The sequence below is a fragment of the Sminthopsis crassicaudata genome, chromosome X, assembly GCF_048593235.1.
Source record: "Sminthopsis crassicaudata isolate SCR6 chromosome X, ASM4859323v1, whole genome shotgun sequence".
Lineage (NCBI taxonomy): Eukaryota > Metazoa > Chordata > Mammalia > Dasyuromorphia > Dasyuridae > Sminthopsis > Sminthopsis crassicaudata.
The window spans coordinates 56697825-56717319 of NC_133623.1; the positions used below are offsets into that span (position 1 = coordinate 56697825).

Consider the following 19495-nt stretch of genomic DNA (forward strand, 5'->3'; position numbering starts at 1 on the left):
TAACTGAGTCAAGGTTCTGCTATTTAATGCCTAGGTGACCTCTGGTTACAAGTCACATGACCTCAGTTTTTTTCATTGTTAAAACAATAGGGCTGCCCAGGGAAAAGGTTAAAGAAGTTACATTCTTTTATCCATATAGAAAACGGAGGAGTTTCACTCGTAGGCAGAGATGCTTTTGGTTGCAGAAGCTGACCCTGCTCACCAGCAATAAAGGGTGCCTGCGGATGTACCGGTCTTATTCACAGCTCCCATTGCATAGTCTCTTGGGCCTTCATTAACTGATTATATGACCATGACCTACCTTGCCCAAATCACAAACATAAATAGCAGGGTTCCCAAATGCCCTAATCTAAGAAGAGCACTTCACATTTCTCTACCACTTTAGATACCTAAATTTTAGGGATTAAAAGTATTTTCTTGGGGCAGCTAGGTGGCACAGTGGATAGAGCACCAGCCCTGAATTCAGGAGGACCCGAGTTCAAATCTGGTCTCAGACACTTAACACTTCCTAGCTGTGTGATCTTTGGCAAGTCACTTAACTCCAGCCTCAAAAAAAAAAAAAAAAAAAAAAAAGTATTTTCTTCAAAAAAAAAAAAAAATATATATATATATTGTGGTATATAGTGAACAATGAGTATTCACATTTTATAGATAAGGAAACAGAAGAACAGAGAGACAAAGTGATTTCCCCAAATGTACAGATTCTGGAACGAAATTAGACCTACATCACACTTCGGGTCTTGAATGCCCCATAACTGTTAAGACCGACATGTTAAAAGAAGAAGGAAAAAAAGATTTCTGAAAATCTTCAAGGGATATGGCTCCATATCTAGAGTGCTCCCTCTTTATGACACTTTAAGTACTAAGTAGGAAATAAAAGTATAAACAGCATGAGTGTGTGATACACACTCCCCCCACAGACACCCCAATTAAATAGCCAAGGTATAAACAAAAAAGAGGGGTAGGATAATCAGTACAGTTCCTAGTTGGGGCATATTACAAGACATTGTCAACAAAAAAGAAAAAGAGTATTTTTCTTTTTACACAAGTATACCTAAACCTCTTTTAGAGTAAAATGTCATCTGCTCATTCTCACTGAAGTGATACTGGGGAAAGGACACAATTCCAGGCTAATCTTGTGACTTTTTCTAATTGCAGAGGCTGAGACTAAAACAGACACAAGGCCAAATCACAGAGTTCAAGCCTGTAACCGGCCAGATAAGCTACAAGAGGGGGCAACACAGAGAAAAGAGAGCCAGAATTCTTTCCAAAGAGGTTGCAGCCAAATACCATTTGTTTTGACAACCATTACCAACTATGCTCATTCAAAAAAAGATACAACACAACACTCAGACAGAGTAGCCACTTAATTAATACTTGATGCTACAGAGAATGAATGGATATACCAAGAGATTTCAGAGCTCTAACAACATGTGCCAACTCTGACAGTGTCCTAGATCTTTACTCCTTATCAGAAGTGGAGTCCTTGAGATGTAGCCGGTAGTAGTCAAGGACTATGAAAGAAATGAAATGGCTGGGGAGAAGAAGGGACTTGGAAAAATCATGTGGTGGCTCTTGTGTGCACAGATAATCATGATTTTTAGAGCTGGAAGGCACCTGAGAACACCTAGTCAAAACTTATTTTACATAAGAAAAAAATGAAGGTTCAGAGATTAGCTATGTGACTTGTTCAAGGACACATGGCTATTATGTGACACAGTGAGTGCCTGAAACCAGGTTTCTCTCTTCACTACAAGTGCAGTGATGAAGGAGGGAGGGAGAGCAGGAAGAAAGGATTTCTAAGTCAACCAAGAGACACTACTAAGTGCGGGCATTGTTGTGCTACCAGCTGAGGATTCAAAAAGAGGCAAGAAACAGACTCTGCCCTTTAAGGAGCTAATAATTCAAATGTATATAGGATCAAGAGAAAATAAAAGTGGGGAGGCACTGGAATTCAGAGGGTTGGAAATGGCTTCCTTTTGGCATGCAACAGAAATGAAAGCCAGAAGAGAATGTATTCTAGGTACCTGGGAAAGCCAGAAAGAATGGCTAGAGCAGAGAGATAGTTTTTGGTTTGTGAAACAGCTAGGAGACCAGTGTATGTGGTAGACTGGGAAAGGATAGATGGGAGTTAGGTTATGAATGGCTCTGAACACTAGAGGATTGTGTATTTGATCCTAGCAATGAAAGGGGCCCAAAAGAGTTAGTACTTAGGTGAACAAAAGCTTTTGCCCAGGGTCATATACTTAGCATACTTAGCAAATGTCTGAAGTTGGATTTAAACTTGGGTCTTCCAGACTCCTGACCCAGTGCTCTATCCACTGTACCACCTCGCTGTGGCTAGTTCAAATATGCTCCACCAGGCAAAAGCCCCAAAGGCCAAGTCTTCTCTATGCCCTAGTTAGTCCTGGACACTAGGCTCAGGAGCACTCTACTTGCATAAAGAAACAGACATCAACCTAGAAGTGAAAACATGCCGGACAACATTTGGCCCTCTAACATACCAAGTCTGTTACAAGTGGGCTTGTACTGGGATGAAAGCGAGTGAGGAGGGTAGGGTTACCACTGTCTATTCCTGCTGGGCAACTGTACAAAGTCTAACCTGCATTTTAGATTTGAATAAGGCTTAATCCCCTTTCTTTCAACTTGTACTCACTCTGCTTTAGCCAGGCCAAATTCACTGCTTCTCTGAACAATTATGAAGGCTGGTATTGTTGTTCTTGTTCTTCCCACGACCCCATCTAATTCTCCTCTCTATTCATACAAAGCTTACCTATGCTTCAAGGCTGAGCTAACTGCCTCAAGAAGCCAATCCTCTTTCTTCCTTTTGAACAGCTCCTATAGGCCATAGCTTACAGTGTTTTTTAAATAGGGCCTGTGATTTCATCAGGGACGAGAGTTCCAACTAAGAGTTTTTCCTACATTGATGCAGATCTTCCAATTTTCTTGGGAAGGTGGAAAGTTCGGTAGGGTGTCGCAAAATATTGGCACTAGTAAAAGGTATCAAATGAGGGTTGGGGTTAAGTGACTTGCCCAGGGTCATACAGCTAGGAAGTGTTAAGTGTCTGAGGCCAAATTTGAACTCAAGTCTTCCAGACTTCAGGCCTGGTGCTCTATCCACTGGGTCACCTAGCTGCATCAAGATTTAATTCTTTATGTCAGGGGTTCTCAAACTATGGCCCTCGGGCCAGATGCAGCCCACTGGATTATGGCAAATGGGCTGAGGGGTGGAGACAGAGTGTGAGTTTGTTTTTACTACAGTCCAGCCCTCCCACAGTCTGAGGGACAGTGAACTGGCCCCCTACTTTATGTAAAAGTAAACAAGCACATTCATCTCATTAGTATGCAAAAATATGCTTTCATCTTTAATAAATGGTAAAAAAATTATTGTATACCAAAGAACTGATTTAAAATAAATTTCTTTATGATTATCAGTAAAGTTTGATTTGCATACCAATTTTTTATACTATACACCCAGGGTTGCCTAGAAAGTTCAAAGGTAAAAAGGGGTCACAAGTGGAGAAAATTTAAGAAGCCACAGCCTGTATGGTATTCTAATAGAGACCTCTTCATCGAAGTCTCAACATAGTATGGTGATGGGTAATCCAAGCCTCTGCCAGTAGAGCTACAAGCCCAGGCAGGTCCTATTGAGGACTGACTGACGCTATGTTTATTTCATCCAAAGACTAAGTGCACAGAGAGAGGCTCATCTGGAAGGCTGGTCACCAAGTGATAGGGGGTTTTGGCCACAGAAACTCGTGAAAACTATAAAAGCAAGTGGCTGGCCTCTGCTTTAGTAGAGGCATCCTGACAAAATCCTAGATTTTTCGAAGTAGAAAAAGTATTTAGGAAGGACAGACTTAGCCAACTAAGGTTGTAGGGAAGAGCTGCCCCTCAGGTCTGGAAGATGAGGAATTCTGCCAACTGATTAGATTCCCCTTTTGCACAAGTAATTGGGGGGGGGGGGGGGAGGGCTGATGACAAGAGCTATTCCTGAAATGTCAAGTTTAAGCAAAGGAAAATATAAGATAAGTAAAATCTCTAACCTCTGAGTTAACCACAACTGATCATTTCCCAGAAGAAAGTATCAACCCACAAAGCCAAGACTAGGGAATGAATTATGTGTTAAAAATTCATGGCTTTTTCTAAGTACTATGCTACAAAAATAACATTCAGCTTAAACATTTCTCATTTTTACCTATTTTAGACTTTAAGCAGACTGAAGCATAGCTTATGTCTCTATGGATCAAGTCCTAAGCTCCAAGGCCCAGAACTTTTATAGCAAAGACATTAGATATTTCCCACTGCCAAATCTTAATTCAACTGCTGTGCTTTTAAAACCTCATCTCTAGATGCTAAACTAATTTTCATTAGGAGGAAAAAGATTCCAGAAACAGGACTATCCCTTTTTTGGATCACGTCTTACGTTAAATTTTCAAATGTGCTACCACAGAAATCCAGTGCAATGGGATGGTACAGGGAGGAAGCTGTCGAACTGGAGGAACAAGAAATGCAAACCCCAGGCTTCAGCTTCAATTTCATTTTGGAGTAACTATAGCTACCTGCCCTCCTTCCTTCCTCTGCTCTTTTAGTGAATACAAAAAGAGTGGCAGGAAGACAGTCTCCAACTTGTCTGGTTTTGATGGCAAATACCATTTTATGAGGGCTCTGATCTCATTCCCCGCTCTGGGGCAACAGAGTGGTCAGACTGTGAGCCAACCAAGTAAGGCATCCATCCATATTAACAAAGAGTTTGACTATTACACTTTTGGAGAAATAAATTAAAGGGGAAAATGAAGGGGAAACTGGTTCTGCTAAGGAACGAAGTAAGATTACAGCACACAGGCCCTAAACTCACGTTCATCAAAGTTATTTGAGACAAAACAAGCTAGTTTTAGCTTCTTAAACTTTTTCCACTTGTGACATCTTTTTGCTTGAGAAATCTTTATGTCACCTCGGGTATATAAATATATAAAACAGGCATACAAATCAAACATCTATCTGTAATAAATCATAATTCCATTACTACCCAGAATCAATTAAAAGACTCTAAAATAAGGTCACAAACCACAGAAGCTGTGTTCTACAGTATAATCACCAAGGTTCCCAATACCATGGGAAAGAGCTAGCAAAAAAGGCACCTGACCTTTTTTTTTTTAAATCTAGAGTTCTGTGTATACTTGCTGCCTTGGCTACTGTACTAGTGCTCAGATTTGGAAGTAGGGTGGACACAGAGCTTTCTCTGGTAATCACAGAATCAAAGAATTCTAGAAACTCTCCAATGAATACCAAACAAAAAAGTACTCTACTAGAATCGCCCACAAATGGTCATGTACCTTTTGCTTAAAGACCTGCAATGAGAAGGCACTCAGGACAAGCAGATCTGACCCATTCCCCTTTTGGACAATTCTAATTATTAGGAAATCTCTGATCCCTTTCCCAATCATCTCCTTCTCTACAATTTTTACCTAACACTTCTATTTCTGCCCTCTGGGGTCACACACAAGACATCTAATCCTTCTTCCTTTAAATTTTCTCTCCTTTAGGTCAAACATTTCTGGAGTTCTTTCAACAATTTTTCATGTGATGTGGTCATAGTTGTCCACCTGCATAGTCTTTGATGTATCAACCCCCTTCCAGGTGTTCATAGGACATATGGATAAATGATCATAATAGCCCAGGTGTTGTCTAAGAAGAGATTAAATAGAACTATTATCTCCCTACTTGAGATTTCATGCCTCTTTCTTAATGCATTAGCTTGGCTATGTCACAAGAGTGATCTTCCTGGATCATAGAGGATTCTAGCATCAGAGCTGGAAAGGACCTAAAAAGGTGACTTAGTCCAACCAAGTCATTTTGTCAGAGATGTAAAATGACTTAAGAGGTCCTATAACTCTGAAATCAATCCACTAAATAATAACTCCAAGATAATTTCCTGCTGAAACATTATCAAGCCATGCTTCTTCCTTTCTGGATTCTGACTTATCTAAAATGTTAGCTATATTTTCTAGTTTTGCATCATTATGTCTTTACCCAAATCACTGAAAGAAAATGAAACAGTACTGGTCCATGCACAAATCTCCAGAGCACTACAAGAGACCACTTTCTCAGATGACATCAGACTATTTGGGTTTAGTCCTAAATCTACCTAACTGCTGTCTAGCCCACTTCTTTCCATCCTATCCATAAAAGAGCATGAAAAACTTTGTTAAAATCTTTATTATACTTTAGCAAATTATATAAAATTCCTATGACCTACCAGTCTGGAAGCTCTGCCCAAAAAAGTAAATGAGGAACAGGAATAGCCTGTTCTGGGGAAATATGCTAGCATTTAATGATCAAGTCCCCTTTTCCTTTTCTAAATGTTCAAGCAAGCATCCCTTTAATCATGTCCTAGAGTCTGTGAAATCAAGTTCACTGCCTTGTTACAAGTCGACCTTCTCCCTTAAAAAAAAAAAAAAAAAAAATTCACTAGCCTTTTGGGAAACCTGCCAAAGCAAAAAAGACCTTTCTACAGAGAAGTCCTTTCCACCTACCCATTAAGAATGCAGACAATTTTTTTTTATCAAAGAATGTTAAAAAAAAAAAAGAGCCACACCCACATAAAGTGACTGCAAAAGCTTCAATTATATATATTTGTAGTCTGCTATGACCTCTGGGGAAAAAACAAACTTAGTAGCGTATGTAGGATCTATTGTTGTAATTCTTGTACACTTGGGTCTGAAAAACTCTGTTAAATTGAACCTGAATCACTCTCTCCTAAGCTGGTCATCTTCCCTCTTTGAATATCCATAAAAACCCTTCCAAGAGTAACTAGGACCCTCCCATCAAGCTGAACTGTGGGGAGCTGGTTCTAGGCAACCAGGAAGTGGGACAGATGAATGAATGATGGGTATTGTTCCACCCCAAACACCCAGATCCAATCAGTAAAAGCGAAAGTGACTTCAGCAGCAGGGAATGTGGCATCTATAAGCTTTATAGGAGACATTTATTGATGACAAGGGCCTCTCCCCTCCCCCTAAAAGGAAAAAGTTTCTACTCTCCATTACTAATTTAATGAGAAATGAACTTTCAAAAGAAAAATCCAAAAGACATCAAAGCAGTTTCTAATGGACAAAATGGCACTAACAGTTAAGCACTGCCTTCTCAGAAAGAAGAAAGTTTTATTGATGCAACAGTTTCCTTTAAAAACTTTATTTTTCCTCCCTTCCAAATAGCTGTTATAAAACATATACTTAGTACTGAAGGTGCAAGGATAGACAAAGCAATACAGAGGCCATTTAAAGAGAAACTCAAATTTCTCAACAAACCAAAATGAAAGTTTGACTCATATATAGTCTATTCTTGGTTTAAACCTCTCAAGCTAAAAATGAGTTTGGCCAAACAAGCTCTATTTCAGTAGCACAAAGTCCTTTCCCTAAGCACAGGTGAGTAACCCTCTCAAACAAAATAAAAAGAGGACAAGCTGCTACTTGTTTCTATTAAACTAAACAAGACAAACACCAACTAGCTGGATGTGGCTCCGATCACTACCCAGAACAGGATTCTAAAAGAAACTGCCCCCTGTTCCTGAGGTGTATCACTTCCCACTTCCTCTCAGAAAGGAATAGTAGATTCTAAAGCTAATCTTTCATCATATTCCAAAAAGCTTAAGGATCAGATAAATGCCCCAACTCCAAGCTAAGATAGGCTTGCCCTGTGGTGCCAGCCCTCAGCAAACAGAACATGGTAGAGGCTTTATCAAGACTTAAGAGTCTAAATCGCCTCATCTTAAATACCGTGTCAGATCTGTTGCTCCTCCGAGGCATCAGTTGCACCATGGGTGAAGAAGGTGTCCCACCTCCTGAACTCAGTCCTTGCCTGCTAAGGTATTTAATGCTTCCCATGTTAAGTGTATCCATAGAGTCTTCATGAAGGAGGTCCAGGGTTCTGACACATGGGAGGGAGAGCTATTTATTCCTATGGGCAAACACTTACCAATCTTCTTATCATTCATCAGTCGAGTTATTTTCAAGTCTGCCAGAGAGAAGTGGTCCCCATGGGGTTCATTTTCACGTTACTGAAAGAAGAGCCAGCTCACCTGGCCTCTGGCCTGTGCCATTACAAAGCCCCTTTTCAGGCTGTAGTCAAGTCTTGAAAAATCTGGGTTACAAGATTTCCTAAGAGTAAAGGGAAATGTAGCAACTGTACTAGACAGCAGTAGAGCCCAAAAAAGATGCCTGTCTTCAAAGAGCTTATATTCTAAGACCCCACAATACGTGGGATTCAACAACAAAGGTAAAGAGGCTGCTATGGACAGAAAAGGCAACTTCTTTCCCTGTTTGTTTTTCCACCTTCTCCTTACTTTAATGGAAGTGAGTGTGGAAAGAACAAGAGAAGCTGAGACAGAAGTACCAACATGAGCTTGTCAACTGTTTTCTGCTCCATTAGGAGTCACCAGTAAAGATGCCCCCATAGACCCTAGTCTGCTAGAAAGCATCTGTCCATCCAAGTTCCTATCTCAGTTCTGCAGAATATCTTGGATATGTATTCCTGGGAAAGAATTTACAAAAAACCAACTCATTCCTGTGTACTTTTAAATTGCTAAAAGAATTAGGGGGGAGGGGAAATAAGGATAATAGACCAAGGCCCCAAATTAGACCACTAAGTCTTAAGCAACCAGAGGGTTCCTTCATTTAGAATGACCCAGAGGCAACTGGCATAAACATGTTCATGGAAGAGAAAATGTTGATTCTTCAAACAAATCATTCATAGCATGGTGAGTGTGCTGGGTATATGGATTTTTGCAAACAACTTAGCTTGAGCAAAACTGCCCTTGCATTAAAGAGCTACTTCTAAGTCCTGGCCTGTAGCATACCTTATTAGGAATTTTTTTTCCTATATGAGATAATTCATGTTGTGGTTAGAAACAAGTATAAATATTCTAACAGGCTTTATAGAGAAGATTCCAAAGTCTATCCCAAAACTATCTGTCCTCCTAGTTCAAGTAGCCATTTCTGACAGACAATTTTCCAATGAAGAAATTAAAATCATATGAAAAGGTGCTCTAAATCACTACTGATCAGAGAAATGCAAATTAAGACAACTAGGAGGTACCACTATACACCTCTCAGATTGGCTAAGATGAAAGGATGTTGGAGGACAACAACAACAATGTATTCTGAGAAGTTACTGGTCTAGAAGCTGAGAGACTCAGTTTCAATCACTCACAAGCAGTGACTGAGGAAGTCCTAAATTCTCAGCTTAAATATAAAGAGGAGGGGGGACTTTATATGGTTTCAAAGGACCTCTCCTATTCTAAAATTCTAGGACTTTATGGCCTCCAATCTGATCACAGGTTTTTATATGGTAATCCAGCTTGAAGAACAGTCATGATACTTGAGTGTTTTCCTTTTGAGGATAGGGAAAAAGATCTTGGATCTTCAGTAAGGTAAGCCTCATAACCCAACCATATAAAAGTACATACATAAGAGCTCAAACAACCAAATAAGCTCAACTGCTGTTTCACAATTCCTTGAGTCAGGTTTTCTTGGACAAGGAGAGTCTGGGGGAACCTTTTACTGAACCACAGCAATCAGTAGTCCTAGAGTTCTTCCGGTTCTTACAGCAACACAGAAACAGGCAATGATGCTCTTTCATCTGTCCTGAGAGCTGGTGGATGTATACTTGAGCCTGAATACTTTGAAGAACTGATCTCAGGAAGTCAGGAAAGTGGCACCAAATTTCCTGACCTAAAAGATGACTGCCAGAGTACACTAAAAGTTGCCAATCTACTGCTGAATTTGGTGAAGCCAAAAGTCTGTCTTCTGTAATGTAATTCAAAAAACCCTTAACCATTCCATGAAATTCCCTGCCACTAAGGCCATTTTTCTTTATTTCCTGTCTTCCCTTCCTTCCTTTTTTCTTTCTAGTATAGGGCACACTTATTTATATAAAAGAAAGCCTAACACCAAAAACCCCTCAAACACAGATTAACAAAAGCTTAATCAGCAGAAATGGGACTGTTAAATCATTATTTTAATTTTACTTGGGCTCTGCACTGTCCAAAAAAATCTGTTTAGGTTCATGTTTTCTGGCAAGCCAGGCCAGACCTTGGGCTTATCCTCTTGCTAGAAGTTATTCATAATGTCTCTTTCCCTCTCAAATTAAATTTTATTGTACTTTTGGTTCCAAATTCTCATCTCCCTTACCCATTGAGAAGGCAAGAAAAACAAAACCCATAAGAAATATGTATACTCATGATGTGTCATTATATTCTTTGGATTTATGATTGGTCATTGTGTTAATCAGAGCTCCTAAGTTCTTTCAAAGTTGTTTTTACAATATTGTTGTCACTAAATAACTATTCTCCTGGTTCAGCTCACTTCATGTTCTATAAGTTCACACAAGTCCTCCCAGGTTTTTCTGAAATCCCCGCCTTCATTATTTATTATAGCACAATAGTGTTCTATTATATACCATAACTTATTCCACGATTTCCCAATTTCTCTCAATTTCCGATTTTTGCTACCACAAAAAGAGCTGCTATAAATATTGCTCTTTCCCTTTTTGTTTTCTCTCTTTGGGATAGAGACCTAGTATGGTATCACACACAGTTTAATAGCTTTTCAGGCATAGTTCCAAATTTCCTGAATTGTTGGACTATCACAGTTCCACCAACAGGGCATAGTATATACCTTTTTCCTCTCATGCAAGCCCTTTCAATATGTGCCATTTTCCTTTCCTAATGGGAGTTGGAGGTGGTACCTCAGAGTTGTTTTAATTTGCATTTCTCTAATTACTAGTGATTTAGAGTATTTTTCCATATGGCTATTGACAGTTCGAATTTCTTCCTCTGAAAACTCCCTATTCATCTCCTTTGACTATTTATCAACTGGGAAAAGGCCCTGAGCCCACTTTTCCAGCTTAACACCCACTCACAGATATTTTTAAGAATCAGAAGGCTGATTATTTTAATTTTACCTGGGCTCTGCACTTGTCCAAAAAATTCTGTTTAGGTTCATGTTTTCTGGCTAGAAAGAGATCTTAATGATCATCTATTTCTAATCTATTTGAAAAAGAATTTACTCAAGACAGGAGAGACCTATTCATGATTGCATAGTGGTTAATGCTGGTACTAGTGGCAAAACCCAGGTTACTTGACTCCCAGAAAATCAGGAATGAGACGTTAAACCTCCAAGGCAAAACTTAATTATTAGAGCCAGAGTAGCACAAAGTACTGATAAGCAAGCTATTTAAAAGGGATATTTGTAAGGTCCTCCCACACACACCTTAAAAATAAGTTTACTTGAAACTCTTTCCAAATGATTGGTTCCACTGAAATGGCTATATTTATGTCTCCTCCCAGAATTCATTTCTATAAAGAGCTTGGATCTTAACAAGCATAGCGGGTGAGCCAACAGGGCAAAATTCTAGTCTAAAAGAACAGTCTTCTGAAGGAAAAGGAGGTAAGGCCTACTACCTTGGAGTACCCTGTTTTTTTAAATAAGGAGAATTAACAAAACAAGTTGTCTTTTTAATTGGGGCAAGCAACAGAGGCAAAGATATGCCACTGTCTCTGGGCTCATCAAGTTCTTCCTAGTCAGCCTTGTTGGCATGTAGCTGTTAAAATGAATCTGATCATACCTACGGGGCCCCTCACCTCTGGAACAGTATGTCTCTGCTTTAGGGGGGAAAAAAAAACCCTATTTGCGCTTTCAGTGGCTTACAATTTAGCTCAAGTTACTGTGCAGATTAGAGATTGTCTGGTTTAAACTTTGATCCTTAAACAGGATAGTAAAATGAGCTAGGCCTGGCCTCTAAGGGACAACTTGGAACCCCAACAAGTAGCACTGACAATGGACACACTTTTGCATTAACATCATATCAAATGGATGCTTGAACACACAAGTCTGTAACTGGACATTGTTATTTATGAGAAGCCCAAACTGCAACTGACCTCAATGAAAGTTGGGCCCAGTTTAAACACGTCCCTTAGACCTGTAGGCTGAATCTCTAATAGGGACCTTCCCTTTAAAGCAGATTAAGCACTGAGCTTCCAGACCCAGAGAATTACCCAACAGCAACAATAGAGAGCCCTAAATTCTATTTCTATATGGCTCAAGGACCGATGTGATCCTAGATTTCTGAACCTAAAGACCAGAGTGTGGACTAAGCCTACAGATTAACTATGGTCATTAAGAATGGACCAAATATTCTTTTTTCTACATAAAACTATCTCTTTTCTATATGGCTCATTTCCTGTGCTTTACCAATTCCTGATGTTTACATGATCCACATGCCAGAGCTTGCTGTTAGAAGTAAAAATAAACTAGGATTGACCTTTACCAGTAATTGATTCACCTTCAAAAGGTGAACTCCATAGTAAAGCTGTTTCCCCATCAAGTTCCAAGTGGTTTCACTAGAAGACTGGTTAGCAAAGAACAGAACACTATGCTCCCATTCAAATGAAATCCATGGTCTAACACTGAACTTGTAGCATGGAAGCTGGGTAGAAAGCCTAATAAGCCCACTGGTGACAGAAAAAAGCCAAAACCTATCAGTATTCTCTGGATTTCATAAATGCTTTACTTGTGAACTAGTGCTTTCCAGATAGTCAACCTTTTAAGGCTGCTGTGTTTAGTCTGGGGGAGAATCTGTATCCTGACACAGGACACAGGAAACAGAAGTCAGGAGACAGGCTTGCACAGATGTACACTGTTTCAGACACTTCATCTCAGTGCTTTCTCCCCAACTAACCTGCCTCTTAACAGTGCTTGGGAGTAAGATGAGCCCTTTAGAAACAGGGCAACTTTAAGGTTTATAAGAGAATTTAGGGCAGCTATCAAGATGATCAATTACCCTCCTCTCTGAACAGGTTAGTTCTGGCTCACAGCCCACTGAGATTTCTCCAGACAGGTAGATATTGCCCTTTGTTACAATTGCAAAGAGGTACAGCTATCAGGGCATCTGGGAGGGAGCTTAGACCATAAATTCTCCAAGCTAAAAATTCAATAGTCTATCTGTGGCCAATCTTCTCCATGGCCTCATGGGTGAGCAGAGGAAATCAACAGGATAATCAAGTCTATTTCCTGGCACCAGTACTTCTAAGACAAAATGAAGATATAAAACAGGACCACTCTAGATTCTTAAGGTCCTGAAAAAGGCATAACCTTCAACATTCCAAATCTAAGTATTCTGCATACCTGACACAAACAATAAGAATAATAGCTTGGGCAGATTTTTAAAGAAGACAAACTTTTTTAGTCTAAATGTAATTATGGGATAGGGAGGAACCAGTTAAAAAAATTACTGAAACCTCTGACTCATAATTGTTCCATAAAAATGGTTTGCCCTGGCAGGACAACAGGTGTGAATTATCATTTGGGCTTGCCCTACCTATAGTCTTCCTAAAAGGGAAGTCAAAAGGGGTGTGAAGGAGACTAAGCTCTTGCCAAACCAAGTATCAGTCATAAAGGGTGGGTGTCTCCACCATCATTGTGGAATGGAGGTAAGCCAAATTGGAACAGAGCCTGGAAAGTACCCTGCCAGGATGATTTTGACTTCACACATTGTTGTAAAAAGAGAAGCTTGTTTATAGAAGGAGATGCCAATTATAGAAGATGTAAGGATCGATGATGGTCCGTAAGGATATCGGTGATAGCTTATAAGCTTACTTTACCTTAACAGGGTAAGGACTGGGGAGAAGAAAGAAGAAATAACACTGTCTCTCATCCATCAAGAAAGAAAAATCTCTATAAAATCTCCTAAAATGCTCAATCCAAATGGAAGGTAAGTATCTTAGATCAAATGGTGTTTTCAAGTAAGTTCTCTCCCAAAGACCTGAAAATGATGTGCCTCATTTTGGGAGCAGTAGTCTTCAATGCCTCCAGCAGGTTAATAAGGGCAAAAGGAAACAGCTCGGAAAACAAGTCATGTGATAGGTCTGGTGAATCAGGTGGCAGAAGCAGAATCAGAGCTATGCTGAGGTGGCCTTGTTACTTTGACATTCCTGTGATTCCGCCAAGGTAAAAAGTAACCTGAGGAGTTTGCCTTATATGGACATAATGACATGTCTAGTTAGGACAGTATGCTAAACAATCCTAACTCGAATCCATTCTTGTTCTGCATGAGGGTAGTATCTCAGGTCATCAAAGTATACCAAATAATCATTTACGACAAGCTATCACATATGATTCATAAAACAAAGGTACAAGCCCAATTGCCTTTATATGTTAAAAAAAAAAAAAAAAAAAAAAAAAATCCAGGCAATTCCAGAAGCAGAGCAGCTGTGCAGCCAATTCCCACGTTTACTAAGGGAAAGACTGACCAAATAGCTTTGCTTGTTCCAGGCAATTGGTCCAGGAAAGGACCAGAACAAAAGCAATTTCAGACTAGCAGTCCCCACTAAGACAAGATGTTTCCATGCTAAGTGAAGTAGTTAGTGAAAACAGACTATAAGCACAGTCTTGGTGGCAGCTGGGTGGCACAGTAGAGAAAGAGAAGATTAACCCTGCAATCAGGAAGACCCGAGTTCAAATTTGACATCAGACTACTGGCTGTATGACCTTGGACAAGTCACTTCATCTCTGCCTCAATTTTCTCATCTGTAAAATGGAAGAAATAATAGCATCTATCCCTGAGGATCCAGTGATTTGTATAAATGTTGAGCTCAATGCCTGGCTTTAATAATTGCTTATCCCCTCCCCTCTTCCTTTCTTCTCTACCACTTCTAAACTTTAGGACACAAGGTCAAATTCAAAAGGCAGATTTACTGAGAAAACAAAGCCATAAAAGGGTCATAATTAATATGCATAAAGATGGCATATTTTGCCTGATTATGTTCCCAAGGGTATTCACAGCCTGTTCTGATCTTATTGCTTTGCACACTACTCTTGCCCAAAAGTTAATTGTCTCAGATACAAAAATTTAATCAACTTTCTCAGAAAAAAAATCAATATCTCCACAATAGAATTACCATCCTTTAAAGATAAGTATATATCCAGAGAGATGAGAAACTAAAATCCTGAGTCCTAACTATTCTTTAAGACAAAATCTGTACCTTTTAATAAAAGATTACTGTCATTTATATAGTGCAGGGGTTCTCAAACTCCAGCCCTCAGGCTAGATGCCCCCCCCTTATGGCAAATGGGCTGAGGAGCAGAGACAGAGTGTGAGTTTTTGTTTTTACTATAGTCCAGCCCTCCCACAGTCTGAGGGACAGTGAACTATAGTGAACTGGCCCCCTATTTAAAAAGTTTGAGGACCACTGATATAGTGCTTTAGGGTTTATATAAAGCATTTTCATACAATTTGCTTGAGCTTCATAACAACTCTGTAAGCAAAATACCACAGTTGGTATGTCTACTTTTCAGATGAGAAAAAAGATTTAGAGATTAGGGAATATACTGGTAGTAAATGTAAGAGCAAATCTGCACACAGATCTAGCTTCCTCTGTGACTTAACTGAGTTAGTATTCCTGAAAGAAAAGGAATTCTAGAACTTAAAGAGAGCCATTTATTCCAACTGCCTCACGTTACAGTGAGGAAACTGAAGCCTGAGTCAGGTTCCTGATTTAATCAAGGTCTCTCAGCTAATTTGTTCAAAGCAGGATTAGGATCCAGGTCCTTAGATTCTTTCCACTGTGCTAGACTTTCTATTTGCATACCTATTTACCCTTTCCCTTTCTGATTTCCACACATAGACTCCACTAGTTCTAGCCATTAGAAAGAGTTAGTCCTTACACTAGAGAATTTATAAATGCAAAGAGCTCCCAGAACTCTCTTGAGATGCTCATAAACAAAGCTCAGAAGGAAAAAACACTATTAAGAAGGTTTTCCTTTAGTAGAGAAAAGGATGTCAACACCTTATTTCCTCAGAATACTGAAAGCAAATTCTATTCCAGATGGGCAAGGTCAGGCTGAATGCCTGCCCCAAAGTTATCAAGGGGAGGACAACAGGTCAAGCTGAATTATTAAAGCAGAGGCCCTTCTCTCATGGAAGGAAGGAAAAGAGGAGTTTCTGGTTCCACTGACAAGAAAGTAACCTGGCTCCCCCTCCCTTGCCTAAATAAGTCTTTGATCCTCAGTCAGCTTGGTAGGAGGTAAACAGACAATATATGTGTGCAGCTGTAAGACTTGTGATGGCCAAGAATTGTTTTCCTTCCAGTCTAACAATGTAGTGAAATACAAACTAGCTAAACATCTCCAGCCTTAATCCCATGCATGCAAGGTTAGCCAAACTCCTACTTTCAGGGACATTCATATCAGTCTTCTCTCAAGATGGATTTAGATACCAAAGTTTATTAGCACAGCCACAAAAATAGGCTGAAAAATCAAAAATAATACTCAGAAGGTCAAATAAAAACTCAGTCTATTATGAAAATTCTGAAAGTCAGAAACCACAGAGTTCAACTCTGTTCCTAGGATATGTCCAAAGAAATTGAAAGTGCAAATGGCATCTTACAGAGAGATTATTGTTCAAAACATCCTTCTTGACTGGACTCTGCACTGGAACTCTAAATTGCCAATATATTCTCAATGAAGTCTTCCTTTAATGACTCAAAGCATCCAGGGTAAATATATGGGGCTTTTCAAAACTCATTCTTGAGTTCACAAATCTACTATATGTAATTATATTCTCAAATAAACCAGGTTGTTTCTCTGTTACTTTCTTGCTCAGCTGAATAGTCACAGTTGAGAGGGAAAACACTTTCATGTTTTGACTTCTTCTTTTAGATCAAGTTAGTCTAAACCAGAGTATAGTCTGGCCACCAAAGGGGGCACCAAGAATAAAGATGAGCCAAAGGCAAGAGGACTAAGGAGAAGGTACTCGACAATCCTCTTGGCTCAAAGAAAGCAAGTGAGCTCACCTGTTAAGGACTCCACTACCCCATGTCTGTTATCTTCCTGTAGATTTTCCAAAGCACCGAGTCAGCAACTATGTGGCTTTTTTTTTTTTTTTTTTTTTTTTTTTTTTTTGGCTGAGGCAATTGGGGTAAAGTGATTTGCCCAGGGTCACACAACTGGGAAGTATTAAGTGTCTGAGGCCAGATTTGAACTCAAGTTCTCCAGACTTCAGGGCTAGTGCTTTATCTAATATGCCATCTAGCTGCCCCTGGCTCTTTTCAACAATGAGGTGATTCAAGCCAATTTCAATAGTCTTGTGATGAAGAGAGTCATTTGCACCCAGACAGAGGACTGTGGGAACTTGGCGTGGATCACAACAAAGTATTTTCACTCCTTTTGTTGTTTGCTTGTATTTTTTTTTTTTTTTGTCCTTTTTGATCTGATTTTTTTTTTTTTTTTTGGTACAGAATGATAATTGTAGAGATATGTATAGAAGAACTGCACAGGGGCAGCTAGGTGGCGCAGTGGATAGAGCACCAGCCTTGAATTCAGGAGGACCAGAGTTCAAATCTGCCCTCAGACACTTAACACTTCCTAGCTGTGTAACCCTGAGCAAGTCACTTAACCCCAGCCTTAAAAAAAAAAAAAAAGAAGAAGAAGAAGAAGAAGAACTGCACATGTTTTAACATATTGGATTATTTGCTATCTAGGGAAGGGAAAAAAATTTGGAACAAAAGGTTTTGCTGAGGTGAATGCTGAAAATTATCTATGTATATTTTTTTAAAATAAAAAGCTAAAGCTTTTTAAAAAGGAAAAAATTTTCAGTTCCAAATTCTCTGTCTCTCTGCTTTTTCTTCACCAGCCATTAAGAAGTCAAGAAAAATAGAACCCATTGCAAATATAACTAGTAAATTTCTCCAAACTATGCCTGGTCAATGGGATATGAATGCATCTCGTAACAGTAGGGGAAACAAATGGACCAATCCATAGAGAGTTTAGCTAGGTTAATATCAAGAAGATGAACAGCTAGGGATCTTGTTCATAGTTTATTTTAGAGACAGAACAGCATGACATAGTGTATTTTTGAACAGAGGGAGACATGGAAATACTATGTACTAAGCACTAGTTTCCTTACCAAAACTTCCAGTGTTATATCCCCTACTATTTTCCATACAGCTAGGAATGGATGTTCCATAGTCACCTCAAATCCAACTTGTGCAAAAGAAAATTCAATTTTTTTCCCCCAAAGACCTATCCTTTTCCCAAAATCCCTATAACTGTCAAAAATATCATCCAGGCTGGCAATTTTGGTGTCACCTTCAACTTGTGACTTACACAAGTAGATAAGTTATCAAAACTCCAATTTCTAACTCCACAATATCTCTTCTATATGTTCTCCTTTCCCCCTCATGCCCCCAACATATAGGTATTACCTGCTAGTACCAAAAAGTGTTGGAACATGGCAACTTGCTAGGTTGGATAAAGACTTGCTAAATGGAATTGGATTTAGGATTTAGTATCCTTCTCCTGAATAATCAGCTTTTCAAAAGCATTTCTTCTCTGGTAGCCTAACTGATCCAAATCACTTCCTCTGGTATTCCTGAACCCTCCTCCTTGCAGATTAAGGATTTGATTTATACTCATTTACAATCAACTGGTCAGGGAACAATGAAATCAGTTTAAGAGATATGTCAAGAGGGAGGACTTGCTTGAAATGAGAGGTCACAACTAGTGCCCTTCCTAGACTTGCCAAGAGTAGAAAACAGACCTGCCCTTTAATTTTTTAACCTTTTGCCCTCTAGATGCTTCCTAACATGTAATGCTCCATGAAGAAGGAAGACAGTGCTGGTGTTCTGAAGTACATCCACATATACTGTATTTTACCACATAAACTGCTGGGACTATCTGGTCTCTTAAGATCCAAGGATAACCAATTTGTAAAGCTGGGGCTGAAACACAAATCCACAGTCCACTCATTAGATTTTATTAAACCAGCCTTTCTCTGATCAGTCTTTTCATCTGTTAAACAGGTTACGTCTTTAAATAAATACTTGGAACAAAAGTTCTTTATCAATATTTTAAAATTATGAGGTCAGAGCTTACCGCTTCTTTGAGTATAAGGAAACCTAGAAGCCTCATTCAATGTCCAATTCAGTAGTAGAATGTGATAAAATTTCAGTTTTCCAAGGCATGGGTTTTTTTTATTTAGACTAGATTTAGAAAAAAACAACTTGTGGCAGAAAGGGGGGGTGAATTTGGAATGTAAGGATATGTGAAAATCACCGTGTCCCTGCAGCCCCTTCTTTTGGTCAATTTCTCCTGGAACCCTCAATTTTAAGGAGGATACCAGGCCAGTCATAGTCCTTCCTTTATTTCTCTTTAAATCAACTCTTGAAACTTCAGACTTGCTTCTCCACCATACCCTGCCCCCTCCAGCTTTTCAATTTCCTTTTTATGTATTGTCTTCCCCTAGTACAATTGTAGCTTTGCTTCTATTTCTATTCCCCCAGTGCCATACACAGTAACAGCTGAGGCAAAGCTCCCTTGGCTTGACTAATGGGGTTAGACTAGACAATCTCTGGATCTTCACTCCTAGGAAGCAGCACAGAGAGTGGAAAATAAACTGAGTTTGTAATCAAAAGAACAAGCTGAAATCCAAGATATGTTAC

General features: G+C 39.3%; 1 protein-coding gene across 2 annotated transcripts in view; it reads right to left on the reverse strand.

The window, feature by feature from the left end:
* Window positions 1–19495, reverse strand: part of ACTN4 (actinin alpha 4) — a 79566-nt gene that overhangs the window by 32631 nt on the left and 27440 nt on the right. The gene's annotated exons all lie outside the window — the stretch shown is intronic.